General features: G+C 36.5%; 1 long non-coding RNA gene across 2 annotated transcripts in view; it reads left to right on the top strand.

The window, feature by feature from the left end:
• LOC135216764 (uncharacterized) overlaps window positions 1-21,861 on the top strand; it is a 115,332-nt gene extending 93,471 nt beyond the window's left edge. For both annotated transcript variants that reach the window (XR_010314911.1, XR_010314910.1), the window contains exon 4: window positions 21,739-21,861. This is a non-coding gene — a long non-coding RNA (uncharacterized LOC135216764). The remainder of the gene's footprint in view (window positions 1-21,738) is intronic.
• Window positions 21,862-24,649: the final 2,788 nt, after the last annotated feature.

Here is a 24,649-nt window from a genome sequence, read left to right as displayed (position 1 = left end):
GGCTTTGTCCCCCCCAATCACTACCATTATCATAACAATGTTTCTTCAGGACAGACTTGAGGGTTTGGTGGAATCTTTCCACCACACCTTGACTCTCTGGGTGATAAGGTACGCTGGTAATGTGCTGAATGGCCAGTTCGCAGCACACTTACCCCTAAATACCTTACTCGTGAAATTCGTCCCGCAGTCGGTCTGAATTACACGAGGGAGACCATACCTGGAAAAGAAATCAATAAGTTTTTCGAAAACAACTTTGGAAGTAATACGCCTCATAGGTATAGCTTCAGGAAAACGAGAGGCTCTATCCATGATTAGTTAATAAATATACGAAACTCCTGTTTAGTCTTAGGTAAGGGACCTACAACATCAATTACTAACTCAGAAAATGGTTCACCTATGGCAGTATGGGATGCAGCGGCTTTAGGGATCCCCTGATTAGGTTTACCCATAACCTGACAAGTTTCACATTCTCTGATAAACTGCTTCACACTCAATTTAATTCCGGGCCACCAAAAATACCTAGCCAAGCTGTGGAAAGTTTTTAACACACCCAAATGACCTGAAAAAAATTGGTATGAGCTAATTCCAAAATAGAATTTCTGAATTGAGAAGGTACCACAATCTGTTCCACTCTACCAGTTTTATTCAAATTATCAGATGCGGGACGACTAAACCTATATAATAAGCCCCTTACAACTCCAAACCTAGGTTTAGTCAGATCCTCAACATCGCCCAAGTCAAAATTAAACTCATCTTTTTGAGCTTTAATAAAAGCAGCTCTGTCCCAATCAAGTTTCATATCATTAACTACAGTATCATTACCACTACTCTCTACTGACCCGGGCCTTACTACATCTAACTCTACACTACTTAACATTAAGTCATCATCATTATCCACATCAAGTAAACTAACAGCTTTTGCTGCAGACCGAGTAATTACAGCCACGGGACTAGCATTTACAGATAATAAAGGGAAAATCTCCCGTCCTTCACTATCCAGCATATCATTTCCCAGGATACCATCAATACCCGGGATAGGTAGACTATCCACCACAGCCAACTCAGTGATGCGATCATACCCTGGAAAAGACATGCGGACATTAACCAAAGGAGCCGACACAATCGAGTCTGGGAAACCTCCCAATAATACAAAATTTCCAGTATATATCTCAGAACCATTCAGTGCCCTCTTCATGACCAACGACCGGGCAGAACCGGTGTCCCTAAAAAACTTCACCTGGACAACACAAGAGTCAAAAAAAATCAATTTCCAGGCCATACATATTTGTCATATTTGAGTCACAATTGAGGATTAGGAGCATCAGACTTACTACTATTTCCTAAACTACCACTATCTACTACAGATCTGTCTACAGAACTACTACTTCTAACATTTGACCTATCATTAACTAATGCTACAGGACTTTGATTATTACGCTCTAGGTACCGCCTACGAGCATTACACTGGCCTCGGAAATGCCCTGGCTTATTACACCAAAAACATGTTCCTCTACGGCCTGATCCTCTGTTTCCGTTATTATTTATTCTGTTATTTCCCCCATTTGGGAAGTCTCTATTAACAAAAACTCTAGGGGAGGAGGACCTCCTTGGACTCTACCCATATCCCTACCACCTGAAAGGAATTAGTGACATTAATATTCTTAGAGATATTGGGAGTCAACAAGGGGGGTTCAACTCTCCTACCACCACTATGGGAGCGAGATGAGGGGTTATTCAAGACCTATTTAATTAAAATTGCCACTACTGAACGGTGAGTTAACACAAACTCATCCGTAATTGAGCGGCACTACTCACTTTCATGGCCTTTACCTCCTCAAGGTGGACCCTTAACTCCCTGCTGCAGGCCTTCTTAAACTCCTCAAGGAGCATCAGTTCGCGTAACGCAGCGAAAGTCACTACCTGACGACTTTTCAGCCAGTCGTCGAACTGTTCCTCCTTGACACGTGCAAATTCTACGAAGGACTGTGCAGGGTGTTTCATATAGTTCCGAAATCTGAGGCGGTAGGCCTCAGGGACCAGGTCATATGCTTTCAAAATCAAGCTTTTCACTTTTTGGTAGTCCCGGGCTACTCCCTCCTCCAAGGCATTGTATACCCGAATTGCCTTGCCCACTAACCTACATTGGATTAGAACTGTCCACATCTCTGTGGGCCAGGACAATCGGGTGGCCACACGCTCAAATGCCTTGAAGAACTCAGGGACATTTTGTTCGTCAAATACAGGCACTAATTTAAGTGCCGCACCTAGATTGAACCTTTCCTGAAAATTTACTTTAGGGGAACTGGCCATATTGGTCCCCTGTAACCTTGCCATCTGCAAATTAAGGTTAGCCACCATCCACTCGTGTCGCCTTGCCCGCTCGTTCTCCTCAAATTCAATCTTCCTTAACTCAATTCTTTTGCATATTAACTTGTATTCCACCTCCTCCTTGGAGTCACCCAAAGCATTAACAGGGGCCAGGGTTCAACTGGCACAGAATTAGGGGGGCGGGGGGGGCAAGAAAGGATTATTTGACACATTAAGTAAATTTGCAGGACCCTTATAAATGGTACCTGTAAGAGGGGGATCCTCGAACAGGGTTAGGCCAGCTCTCACACTCACACTATCCTCTTCCAAATCATTTATACTACCTTCACCAATACTATCCATATCACTCTCCCTATTACTAACTAAATGCTCAGCCTCTGCCAAGTCCTGGTTGACCTTATCCCTAACTGCCACCAATATTTCCTTCTTAGTGTCCACTGACTTCAGCGAACACCCAAAAACCACTTAGCACATTCAATTAAATGTTTTTTGTTTAACACTGGTAAGTGCTTAAGACAATCAGCCGACCCCAAAAACTCAGCTGGGTCAAAAATAAACTCTTCCATTTTAACAAATAATTCAGGGGGGAAGGCAACACTATCAAAACAGTAACAAATACTGAAGCGTCCACCTGAGTGTCGCTCCACTGACCAAAATACCGGATACCCCGAGCTCTCTATCCTGTCACGGTCGCCAAATATGTTATGACCCTTGTTGGGCCGGGGTGCAAGTTCTTTTGCACAAGAATAGAGAGGACAGTGATCTTACCAAGTATCCAGATAAATTCAGTCAGCGGAGACAAAAACACACAGGAAAACTCAACAATATTTATTAAAACAATCAAAGTAAAAGAATAATAAAGTCAGCCTTGTGACTATACCGGACACAACTTAGTCCTTACTACTCCCGTAGGAGTTCCTAATCACTAATACTAAACCCTAGACAGAAAATATTGAGAGATAAACTAAATAAATTAGTAAAATGGGCCCAACACCAACATAAATATAAACCAATACCTATCACTAAGCAGAGAGGAAAGAAGTAAGAGACCAACAGGGGGAAAACTTAATTCTCCTACCTACAATTATAAACTAAACCTTAAATATAAAAAGTATCAAACATCTTCATAGATAATACACAAGAAATAATGAAAACTACAGTCTCACTCGTGGCAAGATATACACTGATTGGCATATATATATATAAATATAAAAATGTACGCAAAGAGCTTCTCACACTGAATAAGGGATGAATGATTCCCAAATGATTCAGGATAAACAGTTGCCTTGCCGTAGGCCGAAATAAAGGGGAGCCGTGATCTCTTACACTCTCTGGGACAATGCCACGTACCAGGCCAATACTCAGCTATCTGAAGGCGTGCAGCTACACAGGTCACCAATATCATGGGGAAGGAGTCTGTCGTGCTCCCGACCAAAAACACAAGGGAAATTCCCTACCTGGTAGCAACCGCCCTACTTGCACCTTCACGGGCCTCAATGCCCCCACCGCTGCAGCTCAGAAGGACGTCGTAGGCAAACACAGTGATGTCCCTCCCACGTCCACTCTGTCGGGATCCAGCGCCGATATCAGAGCCCGCAGGAAAGTACACACAATAAGGGGGAAAGTCACCGCAGATGGCAGAAATGCCCCTGCGCCTTCAATACTGACGACGTTGAATCCTTCGAAGGGCGATTAAGAAAAAAATATGCCAGCTGCACAACCATGCGGGGAGAATAGCGAGCCCGAACTGTAGTCGGGAAAAAGTCGCGCCCTCCAATATCCTCACGGGTGTCCTTTTCACCAACCACTCAAAAGATAAACAAAACAAAAAAAACTAGCATTAATAAGATGCTCACAAACATTTAACAAGCGGGGAGGAGGTTTAACAAGCAGTTCGCTTGACGCTCAGCCGAGACCAAAGTAAAGCTTAAAACTAAAACCTTAAAAACTAATTTCCTTACGCTAATTTTATATACAACAAAATATAACAAAAAGCAGTAACAAGGCTGAGATAAAAATAAAGCAAAAGCAATGCCAATTACGTTAATACATGATAATTATATATACATATATATATATATATACACGTATATAAAATATATATATATAATAAAATATATATATATATATATAATATATATATATATATATATATATGATATATATATATATGATATTTATATATAGGATAATTATATATATATAAAAAATATATATATATATATATATATATATATATATATATAGATACCCATATATATCTATAGTATGTTATATACACACACGGTATACAATATGCACTGTGTATATACATATATGCAAATAATTTGCCCCTAGCTTCATAACTAGAGACGTAGAACAAAAATAATAAAAAAAAAAGGTTCATTACCGCGATTCACTTCCGTTTGCAGTGAGAACTGCCTTTAAAGTGTCCCCCCTGAGAGCAATCGTGCTAATTGGATGGCGTGATCTTAGCGAAAGAAATGGCGAGTGAATCCAGACGACTTCATTTCTCCAGACTTGGAATGATCTTAGAAGTTTTGGCTGTCTGGGGGCACTCAGCAAGGATAGAAGTCACATAAAGGCAGCTTATGGTGTTTTGAGTTTACCAGTTAATTCCCTGATCATTTTGAAAAGCAATTAGAGCGTAGAAGGAGATAGATAAGAAAAATTGAAGTGGCGATCAAGCACGTAAGCAGAGCTAGTGATTCCTCAGCTCATATCATTAACTTCAGTGAAAATAGTTACCACAAAAACAAAACGGAATGTTTGTTATGGACACACACACACACACACACATATATCATATATATATATATATATATATATATATATAATAATATATGTGTATACCCATATAGATACACACATATATTTATATATGTATTTTTATGAGTTATACATATTTAATTATGTATAATATCCATATATGTATATATATATATATATATATATATATTAATATATATATATATACATATGTATATACATATGTATGTGTTTGTGTGTTTTATGGAGATGTATTGTGTGTGTGTGTGTGTGTGTGTGCGTATGAAGGAAGAGGATATATATGAAATGATGGAAAACAGTTGAAACGTTGTATTGCAGCTAGTCTCCGCTTTGGAAATTTAATGCATATATAATATATATATATATATTTACATACATACATACATACATACATACATACATACATACATACATAAAATTATAAATACTAATATTAATTTATGTGCTTGATAAAAGTAAGTTCATCTTATGTTCCAACTTTTGGCTTGTTCGAGCGGTAAAACTAGGTTTTCAAGTTGAGTTTTATTGTGATAGCCAGACTGTGTTTTAAACAGATAGAATGCTATGGTTCGATAAAACAGAGAGAGAGAGAGAGAGAGAGAGAGAGAGAGAGAGAGAGAGAGAATTTAAACTTTTAATTCGATGACGAGTCCTTTATAGCGCATTCATTTTAAATGTGGATGTAAATGGAAGTTTATAATGTGAATTGTTACAATGAATTGACAGCAAAGATTAGATAATTTTTGAGGAACAAGTATAGTTAACTTGAGATGAAACAGCTGTAGCTATTTTGTCAAAGAATACTTGTTCAAACGAGGATATATCTGATATATGACTTTATGATGGCTCTCGTGAAGTGTTACGTTTAATATGAAAAATAAGTTATGAATTCAATGATAAGAAAGGAGGACGAAGATATTTCGAGTATCTGTGTATGCTGATGTAAAATTACGAACGATTATCCTTTTGTAACACGAGGACTTTTAACAGTATGTAAAAATATATACTTTTATTTTTTTTTATTCTACAAAGACACTCAGTTACAGTAGGTAAACGATAATAAACGTCATGGCATCCCCATCATCATTACTATACTTTAATTCTAAGGCTGACGAATTACAGTGAATAGAATTGTCTTTAGCTTACTGCAGTCCTTGTGAAAGGGGCTTGTTAGTTTTTCAAATCGTTAAAAGAGATGGATTCTAACAGGGGTGGTGAACTGACTAAAGAAAGAGCTGAGAGTCATAAGGGGTTAAGAAGGCATATGTAATTGAGGCGAAATTTGACACGTATCGCTCAGATGGGAAGCTAATTACAAGTTCAGATAACCTCCAGTCGTGACGTTTCATTCAGACCTGTTCTCCCTTAGCCTTTGCTCTGCAGGGGATGAGTGCCATCATTGCACCTCATGCGGTGCACTGTAGGCATTACTTAAAGTCCTTTGCTGCACCCCTTCGGTCACTAGTTGCAATCCCTCTCATTCATTTTACTGCACCTCCATTCATATATTCTTTCTTCCACCTTACTTTCCACCCTCTCCTAACAATCGTTTCTTAGTGCAACAGTGAGGTTTTCTTGCTGTTTCACCTTTAAAACATCTCGACTCTCAATTTCCGTTTCAACGCTGAGTGACCTCATAGGTCCCAGCGCTTGGCCTTGGGCCAAAATTCAATTCTATTCTCTCATCCTTTAGCATAACCTCTGACTGAGCATCACCCTTCAAAAGTTTTATATATATACACTAAAAGGGGGCGTGGAGTTCATTGAAAAGGGAGTCAGTCACTCTCCCTTGTTCCCGAAGTCTCCCCGTCGTCAGTGACATCAAAGTTTAGGGTTCATTTCATGAGCCTCCTGAAGCGTCAGAGGAAGTGAGGGAATTCGGAGTTGGTTCTCGATGCTGAGACTTCGTTTCCACGCCTTTCATCTTTTAAGTAAAATTGTGATCATTTGGTGTCATTTAATGCTACGTAAAATGTAAATTCCCTGTGATATAAGCAATTAGAGAGTGTCTGTAATAGACTTTATATATAATGTCATATATAATGTCTGTAAGTCTTCATAGTAAATCTACCAATATTTACGAAAAATAAAAAATCATAAGCAGTGGCACAGGATATCTTGTTGATAAAGCACTAAAGTTCAGTTACCTTTACGAGAGATAAACCGGCTTATGGACAGTTAATTTCCTCATAAGTAATAGTGACTTTCATTCTTATGTCAGAAAAGTGTGCACAAGACGATGAGGAAATCCTAATCTGTAACTTTCAACATAAAACTCCAAGATAAAACTCCCCAAGCTTATCACATATCTGAAACGTGTATTTAGATTTATCCCACTTATAACTCAAAGTTGCACTCAAGCTTATCTAAAAATTCTTAAAAATTTCATTTCATGAACACTGTGTAAGCAGGGTTTATATTTCCTCTACTTCATGTGATTATCCGTTTTAAAAAGAAAACATTAAACAACTGTACAACAGCATAGTGTAATGGATTAATATAAGTGCAAGGCTTGTTTACTTTCTTTACATCTTATACGAATTGAAATTAAGGATGTAGAAATAAAGAAAGATTAAAGTTATGTATATTGTTTGTACTTTGACCAAATATACCAGTAATGAAAACGGAACAAGAATCACAATATCACAGGCTCTCGTTCATATTAAAAAAATGAATAGTCTAACAATAAATCGTCTCTGGAGATAAACTTATGAAATTCTGTCCAGACACTTGATATGAAGACGATATTTTTAAAGTAGTCAGCTAAGAGCATTTAATAATATTTAATCGGTTAAATATTAATACTTGAAGTTGATCGGATCAACAACAACTTTTTATTCCATGTAAAAGAAAACTATTGTGCCAGCTTTGCCTGTCTGTCCGCCCTCAGATCTTATAAACTACTGTGGCTAGAGGGCTGCAAAGTGGTATGTTGATCATCCACCCTTCATTCATCAAACATACCAAATTATAGCCCTCTAGTCTCAGTCGTTTTTATTTTATTCAAGGTTAAAATTATCCATAATCGTACTTCTGGCAACGCTATAGGCACCAAGAACATAAGCCACCACCGGACCTTAGTTAAGTTTCATGGGCTGCGGAAATTTATGGGCCTTTGTTGAGACCACCACTGGACAGAAAACTTGATTGTGCCGAAGAAACTTCAGCATTATTTACTTGTTTAGTAAATAATGCATCAAGTTACTTGTAAAGTAACTTGATGCTGAGGAGGACCTCAGGATATTTAAAACTACACATTTAATTAAATCTACGGGGAAGTGAGATCTGTGAATGACGTCTTCGTAGTATGAAAGCTTTGTCATTATTCTGCACTGTGCTGAAACATTCATTAATCCTCATAGTCTTTTCATTAACCGATTTTTGATATTGCATGCTGTAGTCAGGGCTATGGCAGAATTTGCAAAATTTTTCAAACAGAACGTAGTTAACAATGATTTGTTTTTTCCCTAAGGGCACATTGACATAAATGCTATAGTTTATTAGTTATCATTCAGAGACTGCTCAGGCAGTGCTGGATTGGTCAACTAATATATATATATATATATATATATATGTATGTATATATACATATATATATATATATATAGATATATATATATATATATATATATATATACACACACTAGTTGACCAACCCAGCACTGCCTGGGCAGTCTCTGAATGACAACTGATAAACTCTCTCTCTCTTTCCCTATCTCTCTCTCTCTCTCATTCCTGTTAAGATAGTCACTTCAGTTACATTGCCAGGCATTTTTGGCATTTTACATTTCACCACTTCTCGCCTCCCATTCCTATCAGGCTGAACTTGGGTTTGAAGGCATTGAAAGTGTATCTATTCATCAAGCGACCTTGAAAACTATAGAATAGACTCTAATAACTGTAGTTTTCGATTATTTTTGAATGTCACTGCCTTCCCACCCCTTCTCACGGCCCCCCTTCCTATCACGGCTGAACATGGACTTGAAAGGCTACAGGAGTGTCACTATTCATCTCAGCAACCTGAAAACTGTGGATTTGAGACTAATATCTGTTGTTTTTGGTTATTTTTAAATGTCACCTCTTCCTACCCCTTATCACCCACTTCCTATCAGGGCTGAACTAAGACTCGAAGGAAAATGGAAGTGTCACTATTTATTTCACCGACCTCAAAAACTATGGATTAGACAATAATGTCTGTCATTTTCAGTTATTTTATATGTTACCACCTTCCCTCCTGTTCTTCCTGTCAGGGCTGAACTTGGACTTGAAGGGTATCGGGAGTGTCACTATTAATTTCAGTGACCTCAAAAAATATGGTTTAAACACTAATATCTATAATTTTCTGTAATTTTTACATCATCCCTTCCTACCCCCTCCCTATTGGGGCTGAACCTGCACTTAAAGGGCATTGGGAGTGTTGCTATTCTTCTCAGCAACCTCAAATGCCATGGGTTAGATCATTAGACACTTATATCTGTTGTTTTTGGTAATTTTTACATTTCACCCCTTTGCCCAAATAATGGTCCAATTTTGATTCTGTTTTCACCATGACCTTTCCCGGTTTGATATTGACTTATATTCAAAATCTCTTTAAAATCAGTCATGAAATGTGAATTTGTATAGTGTTCATGCAAACATACAAACAAACATTTTTCTCTTTCCTGTAGGGGGTTAATTCCATCAGTGGACTTATGCAGTGCACTGTAGGCATTACTTAAGATTCTTTGCAGCTTGCCTTCGCCCCCTAGCTGCAACCACTGTCGTTTCTTTTACTCTACCTCCTTTCATATACCCATTCTTCATCTTACTTTCCACCCTCTTCTGACACTACATTCATAGTGCAAGTGCGAGGTTTGCCTCCAGTTACACCTTTCAAACCTTCTACTGTCAATTTCCATTTCAGCGCTGAATGATCTCATAGGTCCCAGTGCTTGGCCTTTATATTCAACTGAACTCAACATTTTCTCATATATATATAATATATATATATATATATATATATATATATATATATATATATATATCTGCTATTTTCTCCTGTTTTCTTTGAAATGCATTTGTCTCAGCATTGTTTTCACTTCACTCCAAATGATTTTCAGTTAGCAGACGATGGTATTCCTTTCCTTTTCCAAAATTTAAATTTTCCCGTAGGCGTTAGCAACGTATCCCACCGAACATGAGAGCGAGGCTTCGGTTTCTTTTTTCTGTGATATTACAGACTGAAAATATATTCTAATTTACACGGAACATTATTCAGAGAAACCTTCCTCTTATATCACGTGTTCCTACTGCACTGACAAGGAGCGCTAGAACACTTATTTCCTTCAGTAATAACTTTTAAAGAGCAAAATTATTTTCTTATCCCAGTTACGAGAATATAACCAGTGTAGCATAGGTTAGATTTTTGAAATTTTTAAGTAATTGAGGACTAAGTGATGTCATCTAAATTATCGCTTATTCGGGGAGTAAGCTACAAGCTACGTTGTTGTCGTTCTTGTTGGAGGATAGACAAGGTCTGAAAAGGTGTTTTGCTTGGAGTTAGAGATACAGGAATTTTAGGATAAGACATTTATGATTTATTTATTAGAATGAAAATGTAAACACTAAATAATGTGGATGTTAAACAGTACAGAAAAATAATTTTTGATATTATATAGCGTATTTATTTTAATTTTGGGTGGTGAAACAAGGCTCTATTTGACCATAGATTTTAACGCGTTTTAATCTAAGGTAAAAGTTAGGGATATAACGTTTACAACTTATGTGTGAAGAGAAAATCCTGCACAAGTAGCTGGGGGTCGGATCACGCCTTATTTTAATTGTGTTTTGCATCTCTAAAGGGACGGACAGTGGCTAGCAAATTTTAGAGATTAAGCACACAGCAGACTTTAGGAGTTTGGTATAAGTGGCCGTAGGAATCCAACAGTGTCACTTTATGAGTTTTAAAAAGAGTTAGAAATGTCATAATAAAAGGCAGAATGAAGATTAATGAGCGGAAATTAAAATTGTGTGACAGGAAAAAGAATAGAAAAAAGAATGATTGAATATTAATTTCCTTTCACCGATTTTTATGAAAAGAGAAGGGTGGGAAAAAGGAAGACCCTTTAGAGTAATAAATCACATAATTTTATTTTTAGATAATGTATTGCTGAAGTAAAAATTGTTCGCGAATTTTCATGAGATTTTTGACAAGGAGATGGAGGAAAATTATGGAATTTGACTGGAATTTTCGGAGCTGAAGTGATGTAATTAATGCGGGATTGGCCTGACGTTTTCAGCGTGAAACTGGAGGGGATTGGCGTGGAATTTAGGCACCACATTGTATGTCAAATTCTGGGAAAATTCTCAGCCGATTACAGTAATTTTACGTAGGCTAACTTTGCGCCATGTCACATTTCCACGCCAATTCCGCGTAGAAAATTTCAAGAAACTTTCTACCAAATTTGCACGCTACATTCCAGGTCAATTACAGGCAAATTCCGCGCTGATAATTCCAAGAAAACTGCGATAATTGCATAGTTTTTATGCCTAAAAATACCATGGCAATTAACGCGAAAAATTGCGGGCAAAATTACGCTCCTATTACATTAGCTACCTGAAAATTTGATGGCAAAACTTTCGGGCAAATTGCACAGGTGTGCTATGAGAAGGGCGGTGGGAGATGAGTGGAAGTTGAAGCGCAAAAGTATGTGAGTGGCGGAATATCACTCTGGTCCTTTGTGGGAGTTGATGGTTAATATAATATAATATATATATATATATATATATATATATATATATATATGTGTGTGTGTGTGTGGTGTGTGTGTGTGTGTGTCTGTGTGTGTGTGTGTGTGTGTGTGTGTGTGTTAAGTTTCAATAAGCCGGAATGGTTTAGATTACAGAATATTTTTGATTGACGAAGGTAATGGAAACTTGTCTTCAAAAGCTTGTACTTTGTAAATATAAGAATCTGAAAATCTAATCAGTATCTTCTTACGAAGCCTAATAGGTGTAATACGAATATTTAAGCAAAGAGAAGTTGTGTGGCTATTTGGTGATACATATACACATATATATAATATACATACACACATACATACTATATATATATATATATATATAGTATATATATATTGATATATATATATATATATAGATATATATATATATATATATATATATATATATTATATATATATATATATATAGCACTGACAATTCATCACATGACAATTCAGCTTAGAGACAATTCTGCGCATGGCGATGCAGGGCAAGGACTATTCAGCACAAAGACAATTTGCGAAATAAGATAAAAACATGGAAAACGAAGAAAACGGTGATCAAATTATTTTTTTATGTGTAACATATAACTGAATTTCAAAAAGTAGACAAAAATATATATTGAAATGACATACCTACTATAGAATATACCTGTACAAAAATATTCATACTAATTTATGTCTGTAATTCAATGAGGCATATGAGTATGCGTCATAATTTCTTCCCATGAACTTCCATTAACACGAATTCGACCTCTGCATGTGTCTTGTGTACAACGCCAAGACTTTTTTCGTTACGAAGTTTTTTTATCTAATGGATAGCAAAATCCACTCAATAGAATACGATCGCAACCTTTCTCTGATAAAATCCGCTCCATAGGGCTTTTTTTTTCTTATTTTTTTAGCTCCGCGAATGTTTGTAAAGAACTACACTCCAGAAAAGGAAATACACCCAGTCCGAGTGTAGAAGAATACCAGTAACAATTATTTGCTTATTGTTATAGCATAAATATCAACCGTAAATTGTTCGATGGTTTAAAGTGTAAACAATCTTAGATTATTACCAATACTTTTAACTGCAAGTAGTTAGTTTTGTTTTCTGTCGCCAAATCAGAAATAAATTTGTATAATTTTCAGTATCTTATTTCAATAAATATCATATTTCATTTTTTGAATTTCAAAAATAATTTACAAATAAAAACTAATTTGATCACCTTTTCCTTCATTTTTCATGCTTTAGCTTTATTTCGCCAAATTGTCTTTGCGCTGAATAGTCCTTGTGCTGAACCGTCATGCGCTGAATTGTCTCTAAGCTGAATTATCATGTGCTGAATTTCGGCGCTGAATTGTCCTGCGGGGATTTGTCGGCCCACGTGTGTATATATATATATATATATATATATATATATATATATATATATATATATATTATACACATCTATCTATATGTATAGATATATATATATATATATATATATATATATATATATATATATATATATATATATCTGTGTGTGTGTCTGAGTCCGTATATAAGTAAACAGAATGGTGATTTTCTACACCTAAAAGTACTAATTGTCTCTCTCTTTCCGGAACTCGCGTTTAAACATGAGCTTAGCCGAGTCGGGAATGAATGCAAACAAATGACATTATAATCCGAAGAAGCGTTCTGGTGCACCCACGGAAGAGGAGGAGGAGGAGGAGGAGGAGGGAGAGAAGAGGAGGAGGCAAGAGGGAGAAGGGAGTAGGAACGAGGGAGGAACGGGAGGAATGAGAGGAGGAGGAGTGGAGGAAGGCGGAGGAAAGGAGGGGAAGGTGATAGAGGATGAGGTAGGAGGAGGAAGGAGGAGGAAGGGTGAGACGAGGAATCAAGGCATGAAAGGAAGGCTGATAATACTTTATTCTGCGGTAGGTAGGAGGCGAGAATGATTAATGATGGATGGACGGGAAGGTGAGAAGAGGAGGAGGAGGAGGAGGAGGATAAGTATAGTATAGTTACTCTATTTTAGCGAAAATAGCGAGAGTTGTCGAAAGTAATCTGAATAGACAAGAAAAGGTTTTGCATAAGAGGATTTTCTGTAATGGAACTGGCTATTTATGTCCTCGAGGATTATTTCCGAAATTTAGTTAGTTTATTTTCTGAAAGGGAGAAGTTATTGAAACGTTTTCCAAAACCCGGACCATTGAATCCGTTGTTGTTTAATTGATTGCCTAGTCGTCAGCGACATTTTTTAATGAATGACGGCAAAAGGACTTCGTACTCTAAAATAAATTGATTTTTGAATGGAGAGGATATATGGATTAAAGCACCTGTTTCTGCACTGTTGTACTTACGAATAGCTCTTAGTTCTTAAATGCAACTTAAACCATGCTATAATGAACAACTAACTTAACAAAAAGTCAGGATGTATACATTTCCGTTCTTGCGATTATTGTATGTCATATATGTTAAAAAGAACAGAGGGAACAAACTCAAAAGCTTATTAAAAGTTTCATTTTGATATTATCTGTAATATAGGAATGAGGCTAGACACTGTCTAGAATAAATCAGCTGATCATCATTCATTGTTATTTGTTCTATCATTTCAACTTGGAGATATTTTCGCGTGAGTTTTTTCCCCGCTTTCTACGCGCTTTGTTCTCCTCGTTACTTCTAAACCACTGAAGTTTGTGCAAGATTTGCATGTTTAAGAAAATGTTGTTAGACAGGATTCAGATTTTGAAAATGTTGGCGGTTACTTCACAGAAATCAAATAGTTCTTCATTACATACTGTAGTAGATTCACATCAACCGTGCATTTGATGTCTAGGCCCGTCCCTTACAACTCTCCTGATTGGTTGTTGATAAGCCAATCGCAAGACTAGAAACTCTCAGTCTCTCGCGAGAGTTCACATAGGCAGGATGTATGTTCCAACTCTTTTGAAAGACGTATCCTTGAGGAGAGGTGGCACATACATCCTGCCTTTGTGAACTCTCTCGAAAGACTGAGAGTTTCCAGCCCTGTGATTGGCTTATCAACAGCAAACCAGGAGCGTCGTAAGGGACTGGCCTAGACATCACATGCACGGTTGATGTGAATTTACTATAGTGCGCATATCAACGCAGTGGGCAATGCGACTAAGTCCATTCTAGTTGCAATGCTAAAACTCCGGAGTTCGAGGATTTTACTATTTATGACTGATCTGTATACTTATAGAAGTACACACATGTATGTTTTCTTATATGTGTTTTTAATTGTATACTTTCACTTGTGTATAACTTCGGTTACCGTGCGGTTTAGAATGAGGGAAGTTACATTGGGTTCTTTGCTTCCACGGGATATGGTGTAAACAGCCTCTATCACAGATGTATGACTAGTAACCTACTGTAACATTGACAGGAAATAGAAATAATAGATAAATATATAAAGAATGCTTTTACTAAATTAAGTCTGTGTAGGTTTCGAACTCTTAGAATGTATCTGTTTATGGTAGAAGGAAAGATACTAAGATAGACCCAAGTGTGCAATAAGAGAAAAGGAATTTTGAGAAGCACATAAACTCCTTTCGTGTTACTGTAATTTCATGATTTACGCTGAAAATTGATTAACCAACCCATTATGGAATAAGGTATATAGTAATGAACTCTAGCACAGAAGTTTGAAATTTCATCAATCGCTAAGATTTAATGTCTGTCATAGATAGGTTATCAAGCACGGAAATCTAATTAATAGTATTGAAAGGGAAAGCTATACTCTGTTTTTTTTTCATCTGTCCATCCGCCTTTGGTGTTTGCGCATGGTAACACTGCGTCCCGGTCTTTAAATAATATCCTATTTCGAATATTAACGGTGTAATTCGCATACAGTAAATTATTGAAACACTTTTCAGTTGCAAATGTACACCCAGATATCCTTTTATTTACCTAAAACTTACACATAGCGTAACTATTTAAAGCCCGGGACGCAATGTTACCATGCGTAAATACCACAGGCGGATGGACAGATGAAAAAAAAACAGAGTATAGGCACTAATACCATCTGAAATATCCGAATCATACGATAAATATAATTCCAGTTGGGTTGAATTATTTTTTAGGCTTCATGAGATAACGCCATCACGGGTTTAAAACTACTTTGGAATCATCATAATTTGTATATCATGGGTCAGTGTGATGTAATCACACGCCCACGCATGCACACACACACACACACACACACACACACACACACACACACACACACACATATATTTATATTATAATATTGCTGAGGCCACGGGAAATTTGAGCTGATATAAAATTTATTATTATTATTATTATTATTATTATTGAATAATAAGATAGCGCTTGGTGCTTCTCTTATTTCATTGTGACTTCAGCTGAATTTATCGTCACACGTTATTGATAGCATATAAACACACACAAACACGCACATGTATTTATACATATATATGCATAGATGTATATATATTTATATATATAGTAAAAATTATGACGAAAACTACCATCCTCTTTTACCAAGCGAATGAATGAATGAACCGCCTCGCAAATTAATGTTAATGTTTGTGCGTCCTGATAAAAGAAATTCAACACATGAAAGTTCCAGCGTTGTTTCCTAATACCACAAAAGCCAGCGGTGCAAAAGCGATAAAATTTTGGCATCATTCATCTCCAGTTGTGCGTGAACGAGAAGGATCTAGGCTGCTCCGACCCCTTTTTTTGTTTATCTTTGGGGTTTTGAAAAATCGGTTGGTTTAGTTGTTGTCGGAAATCCCCTTAATTCCAGGAAATCTTCCAGAGAAAAATATGAGAGACCTAAACTTTAGGTGCTGGAAAGTAAAAACGTTCTTTTGGAATTTCAGTAAAGGTCTCGAGCTTAGTGTGATGGTGTCTCGTGATACAAAGAGCCACTGGCCTATATAACCTTGTGAAGTTCTGAAGGGCTGAGAAATATGACCAACAAAAATATTATGCAAAATTAAACTGATTACAAAACCAAGCTTTTCTCTGAGTTTATATTAAAACCTACGAGTGCAAATCTTTCCTGTTTTAAAAATGTTCGTTGCTGACTGTTAGAAATGTTCCATATTATTAAGGAAATACTCTGTAATGTTTATAAAATGCTTGTTAGAGCTCGTATTTTTCTCCTTTTGATTTCCTCGCCTTTTCCCAAGCCTTTGCCTTCCTTGTCTAGCAATGTGATAATATGTGTTCATTATATAGACAGGAGTCGCGTCTATGTAGATATATCTATGTTCTAATGATGTATGCATGCATACACCGACTAAGACGCATGCAAGTATACATGCTAGTTCATGTATATGCATATATATATATATATATATATATATATATACATATATATATATGTATATATATATATATATATATATATATATATATATATATACATATATATATATTTATATATGGAGCTAATCAACATGAGCATGAGTTTCACAGGTATGAATTTTTGACTCACATCAGGATTGAACCTCGGTCTCTCACAGCGAAGCCCAGTGTGCTACCAAGTAACCCAGGCACTTGGTAGCGCCCACGGTCCATGGTAGCACCCAAACCTTTCATTGAGAGACCGGGATTCGATTCTGATGTGATTTAGAAATTTATATATATATATATATATATATATATATATATATATATATATATGTATTATATATATATATATATATATATATATATATATATATATATATATATATTTATATATATATATATATATAAATATTTTATATATTACTGAGAGTAAGCTTATATATATGCACGTATATATATATATATATATATATATATATATATATATACACATAATATATATATATATATATATATATATATATATATATATATATATATATATATACGTGCATATATATAAGCTTACTCTCAGTAATATATAAAATATTTACAAAGATCATATTAGGCCGAATAGAAACAGTTAGACTTTAATCAACCAAGAGAGCAGGCAGGTTTTAGAAGCGGTATTCAACAACTGACCATATCCATGTAATTAAACAGCTAAAGGAAAAATCAACAGAGTATGACAAACCCCTATGTATGGCATTTGTAGACTATGAGAAAGCTTTTGATTCTGTCAAAACTTGAGCAGTAATGAAAGACCTTCAAATGCAGGGAATAGATGAGTCTTATGTTAGAACACTTGAAGAAATCTATACGAGTGGTACAGCAATCCTAAAACTACATAAAGACAGTGAGAATTTTCTGATTGAGAAAGGAGTTAGACAGGGATACCCCATCTCTTCTACATTATTCACAGCGTTCTTAGAAGACGTTTAAGAATTTAGATTGGGAAAATGTAGGAATTAACATTAATGGGGAATACTTTAACAACTTCAGATTTGCAGATGACAGTTCTACTCAGTGAATCAAGGGAGGAATTACAAAAGATGATAGAAGATTTCAATAGAGAAAGCAGAAATGTAGGACTGAAAATGAATATGAGTAAAACTAAGATAATATTCAATGAAAGTGCAGAGAGACAACAAATAAGGGTTGTGTACGAACGTCTAGAGATTGTTGATGGGTATACGTATTTAGGACAGACAGTAAGTGTTTCCCCAGGACATGAGACCGAAATTAAAAGAAGGATAAGCATGGGATGGAGAGCATTTGGTAAAGAAAATGAAATTCTGAAAAGTAAAATGCAACTTTCTCTAAAAAGAAAAGTATTTAATCAGATGGTCCTACCAGTAATAACTTATGCATCAGAAACTTGGAGCCTTACTAAAGCCTAAGAACATAGGCTAGTTACAACCTAAAGAGCTATGGAAAGAATAATGATGGAAATAACACTAAAATACAGAAAAAGAGCAACATGGATACGAGAGCAAACTAAAACAGAGGATATTCTAACAACAAGTACGAACAAGAAATGGGCGTGGGCAGGACATATAATGAGAATGTCAAATAACAGATGGACAAAAAAATAACAGAATGGGTCCCTAGAGATTGCAAACGAAGCAGGGAAAGGAAGAAAAGACGATGGATTGACTAGCTAAGAAAATTTGCGGGTATAGAATGGCATAAGAAGACTATAAACAGACAGGAGTGGAAGGACATGTCTGAGTCCTTTATCCTGCAGTGGACCACCAACGGCTGATGATGATGATGATGCTGTATGCATTATATATAAATATATATATATATATATATATATATATATATATATATGTGTGTGTGTGTGTGTGTGTGTGTGTGTGTGTGTGTGTGTGTGTGTGTGCTTCCTGGATATTGACACCCTTGCTTTATAATACTTCTTTCACGCCATCTATCAAACCTATAATGAATGAAATTCAGGAAATTTAGAATATGATTCGTAACACATTGTGTTGGTAGTGATAACCACTGGAATATAGCTTTGTCCAGAACAATGTTAGATACGTTTAACTACGCAGTGGCGAATTAGGGCCAGTCAGGGCATTACACTGCAACCTTTTGGTTGTAATCATTATGGAAAACAAGTCTTTGATCTCTGTTTTTATTGCAAAGAGTCGCAGAGCGTCATAGTAATATAGATTAATTTTCAGTTTAATGAATTTAGTATTATCCGAAAAGAATATTATAATGATTTAACTGGAGTTGGTTTTCATGAATTTGTTTTTTTCAAGAATCGTTGTTTGACTGATTTAGAATAACGTTGCACATGCGCACGAGTTATCGAAATGTTCCTAATGTGATACGCAAACGGAACCAGAACAGAGCGAAAGTGGAACACTCAGTGTAAGAAAAACACTTGTTTCAATCTGTTGTATAAATTGCACTCGAGGTTAACTGTAGGTTAAAAATGATCATGATCCCTAAGAGAGAGAGAGAGAGAGAGAGAGAGAGAGGAAATGATTTTTGGTATACATAAATACATGTATATATACATTCCACGTTTCCAATGTTAATGTCATCATACATTTGTTCCGCTTCTCTCATCATAACCACCGAGGTTAACTGGATATTAAAAATTATCATGATCCCTGAGAGAGAGAGAGAGGAGAGAGAGAGAGAGAGAGAGAGAGAATGGAAATGATTTTTCGTATACATATACACATATACATTCCATGTTTTCTAATGTTAACGCCATTTTACATAAATTCCCGCTTCTCTCATTATGACCAATCTTCTTTCGCCCGAAATTCTCTCTCTCTCTCTCTCTCTCTCTCTCTCTCTCTCTCTCTCTCTCTCTCTCTCGTCTTTCCGAAAAATCGCGAGGAACATGACACAGAAAGGTCTCCATGGAAGTGACATCAACTCATTAAAATCTGATTTGCTCTTCATGAAGTTTTCCTCCGGGATTCTGGTGTCTTTTGGGGAGAGACGACGAGTGTCCTCACCACAAGGCTCACAGAATTATTGCTGGATTCGTTTTGTCTCTCATTTATTCTTTCTCGTGGGATGGTCATGCGTCTTTATATTTATGCACAGACATTTGAATATACAGTATATTTATAAATGCTACACCGTTTGAACTATGAAAAAGTTGAGGGAATAATGCTATGTTTACTCTATTTTCTAATTTATGTAAACACGCTGCAGTATATGTACATGTGAATACGTACATATGTATATGTATACATATGTACTATATTTATATTATATATATAATATATATATATATATATATATATTATATATTGAAGTATCTCTCTCTCATCATTGTCTCATCTACCTGTTGAATGTCCAATGTTTCCCTTAGTGCCATTTGTAACATATCCTGACACCTAATATTCTTCATAAAGCTTTATTTGCATAAGGCCAAAACTGTACAGCAATATTGACCGTACTTGACATATGCAAAGTATTTACTTTCATTGGCTATTTCATTCTATCAGATTTACAAATCTTGTTCAGCCTACCAATTGCTTGATTGGCATATTTTGGTCTGTCAGTAAAATCTAACTAAAGAGAACCATTACCTACTAAGTATCATTGTTACTAATTATTGGATAGATTCAGCCTCGAGCTGTGTTGTTGCTTTGAATAACACTTCATGTGAAAATTCAAAGTCAGTCAATTTTCTCTTCTAACCCAATATAAAAGTTATTTTTCATCTCCGGTCACTTTTTCAATATCAAATCTACGAGACGGGCAAAAAGCTCCTCCTGGTAGTAATGTGTGATTTAGAAACCTCTTTCTTTCATTAGTATCTCCTGTTCAACTTTACATAAGTGTGCATATCCTTCATTGGAAACCGTTCATTTCCATTAATCTAACTTCTTTCGAAGCATGTTGTTTTACCCTTAATTCCTATTTGCTCCAGGAACTCCGTAGCTGCCAACAATGCCACAGTTTTGACTGTAACCCGCCTTTACATTTAGATAATCGAGCGCAACCATATTTTCATAATTTTCAAATATAACCCGACAAATTTTCAAAATCAAACAGCAAGCACCTCTTCACTCGCATTCTTTTCCATTCCTTGACCATATACACTGTTATAACTTATACTCAATGTTTTCCATAAATCCTTTCAAGTGCCTCAGTGGCGTGGTTGGTATGGTCTTTGCCTGTCACCTCGGGGGTCGCGAGTTCGATGCTCGGGCATTCCACTGAGGGGCCGGAGATGTGTATTTTTGGTGATAGAAGTGCACTTTCGACGTGGTTCGGAAGTCACGTAAAGCCGTTGGTCCCGTTGCTGAATAACCACTGGTTCCATGCAACGTAAAAACACCATACAAACAAACAAACAAACATAAATCTTTCGATAAATAAAGAAATATATATATATATATATATTATATATATATATATATATATGTATCTATGTATGTATATGTACATACATACATCCTTCGTGCCCTTTTCCCACTGGCAGAGGTGTTCTCAAAACTTATATTCTTTCTCTTTCAGGAGGTAATTTTGAATAACGTTGTTGGACTCAAGTCCTCTCATCCGCTGAAGCATATTCTGGAACAACTAACTACCTGGTGTTAATTTTACTGAAGATCAAGAGAGACAAATAGACGGAAAGGTAAGTGACTTAATCATTCACCATCTCCCTTATAATAAAATCCAGGGTTTCTTTTTTTAATTATAGGCAAGGCAAGGTAATTATTATGATCATCAGACTATGAAGGTCGGTCAATGCCCCATTATTCACGTCAGTTGTTTATGAGACTTACCAGCAAATTATTCCGAAGATGCTCAGTTTTTACTGAGGCGAGAAATACTGGCGTAAAATATTTTCCGTATATCTCATATCCTGTTTTTCTTCCTTTCTTTACCTGGAAACTGCTCTTCTCCATAATATTGTTTTTTCCCTTTTACTTGTTTATCATTTTTCAATTGGTATGTTGTAAGAAAAGAGACGCAATGAATCCAAGTATTTTCAGATGTAAACGAGGGCATTCAGTTAATTAAAGTGACCTGAGACCTACATGAAAATCTAGCTCTGTTTGCAGTCGTGCTGTGTTTTAAAAGAATAAACGAGAAACATGCGGGTCGCAAATGAAAACATTTACATCTGGTGGTGCCTAATTTTTTTTTTATCTTTTGATCATGATAAACTATGCAAATGAGCTATGCACGGAGGCTCTCCAATTACATCCCATTGTAAAAGTTGTGAAAATGCATTTACCGTCATGCTTCGCCTGAGGTGGATAATTGAATTAATCCAGCCATTTCCCTAATTAGGTTTAGCATTCTAAAAACGTGAAATACTTCGAATATTTTTAAATACGTTGATTGAATAAACAAATGTTCGAAATTTGCTAATGTGCACGAAGGCACTGTTTATGCATGTATTGAGTAACTATATGGGCATGCATATGAATGTGTCTCTTTGCCTAAATACTGCCAGTGGCTTTGGGTATTAAGGAACCTTGTCCAAAATCAGAGGAGCGCAATTTGAGGATTGTTGACTCCTTAGTTGAAGGAAACGCCCTTTAAATAGTGGATGATCCCCTTACTTTTGACAAAGTTAAGTATAGCCTAGTTTAACCAGACCACTGAGCTGATTAACAGCTGTCCTAGAGCTGGCCCGAAGCGTTAGATATTTTTACGTGGCTAGGAAGCAATTGGTTACCTAGCAACCGGACCTACAGCTTATTGTGGGATCCGAACCACATTATATCGAGAAATTAATTTCTATCACCAGATCACCAGAAATAAATTCCTCTGATTCCGCGTGGTCCGGGCCGAGAACCGAATTTCGGACCACCGGATTGGTGGCCGAGCGCGAAAACCACTCGTCCAACGAGGAACTCCTTACTCTTAAAGGCAACGGTAATCGTATATCAGTTATGTCCAATGAATAATGACTGGTAATAGCAAAAGGTACCATCTAGGCAGTGCTGCCCTAGGAAGCGCCAGTGGCTCGGGATACAAACGTACTCTGTTCCAAGGAAGAGGATTACCCAGTGAAGGGCATAGGACTCCATGGTGGGTTATCCCCTTAGAATACTGACGAGCCTTTTCCCTCTAGAGCAAAGGAATTCCTACTATTCATTCTAGAGGGGTTATTCTCGCTGCTCTGAAGTGTGAAAATCACCCAGTCTCTAAGGGAGCATGGGGTTTGCAGTCCCATATTCTGTAATCGTGCTGGAAAAATGAAAGAAATCACAATAATAAGTCCTTAGGTTTCCATGTTTGCAGGTATGTTACAAGAAAAAAAGTGTGTATGTTATTTGATGTACTTAAAGAGGTAGAAGTTCTGCTTCTTTGTGAGACAAAAATGCAAGGACAAAACTGGTTGTGTCTGAAGTAATGACAAGGAAGGAGCACTGCGTATAAGGATATGTGAAAGGATATAGTAGTTGAGTTGATAGTAAAGAGAAACCATAGAATTGTGAAAGAACAGTTAAGAATGGGAATAGTAAAGAGAAACCATAGAATAGTGAAAGACTGTAAGTGCTTGCACGACAAGAAAGCTGAGAGTAAATGTGAGAAAGGGTAAGGGTAAGAGGGTTAATGGAAACCGCGAAAGCGGAGCAGTGAATGTTATTGTGGATGTGGGGAGAGAAAGGAAGCAATAGATATGAGTTAATATTTGGGAGGAAATATTTGAGGTGATGATAGGAAGAGAAGAAGAGGTGAGTTACAGGAGAGAAGCAAAGAAAGTGTAAGGGCGCGTGCATACGATGAGGCAAAAGCTTAGCATGTCTAATATAGACAAGGTTAGGGTGTAGGAGGAAATTCTTGAACCAACTGTCCTCCGTGGAAGTGAAGTGTGGATGTTAAGTGCGAAAGATAGAAAAATGTGAAAGTTATGGCACACAAAAAATGAAAAGGAAAAAGTGAAAATACAGGGTTATGTAGGAGTAGTAAAAAGATTTACATAGTTAAGAGGATTGATCAGAAGAATTTGAGATGTTTTTGACGTATTGAAGGAATGGGGCGTGATGATGTGATGAAAAGTGTTAGAAGGAATCAGGAGAGGAAGACCTAAAATGAGATAGACAGATGGTATGAAGGGTGCATTAGAACGGAAGGTCTTCATTATCAAAAGAGTGAGAGACTACGTGCAAAGTAGAACTGAATGATGCAGTGTGATTAGAGGTTGTTCAACACGCTACTGATGAATAATCTGTGTAGGTGTATGAAACACCTAACGTTGTGGAAGTGTATGACACAGAGGTTTCGTCCACGTCCCAACGGTTTAAGTTTGCATGTGGCAGTGACTACTGTACTATCTTCTCTCAAAGTTAGTATATGTTGGGGGAAAAATGGTTCAATGTTGGAGCAAAACATACGAAAAGGTCTGGGAGCAGCTTTCTCTTGGTCTCGCTTTCAAGTGGTGTCTGTTTCTGTCTGTGTAATAATT

The sequence above is a fragment of the Macrobrachium nipponense genome, chromosome 6 (genome assembly GCF_015104395.2).
Source record: "Macrobrachium nipponense isolate FS-2020 chromosome 6, ASM1510439v2, whole genome shotgun sequence".
Classification (NCBI taxonomy): Eukaryota; Metazoa; Arthropoda; class Malacostraca; order Decapoda; family Palaemonidae; genus Macrobrachium; species Macrobrachium nipponense.
Note: the sequence above shows the minus strand (reverse complement) of the source record. Positions and strands in the feature narration are given on the sequence as shown.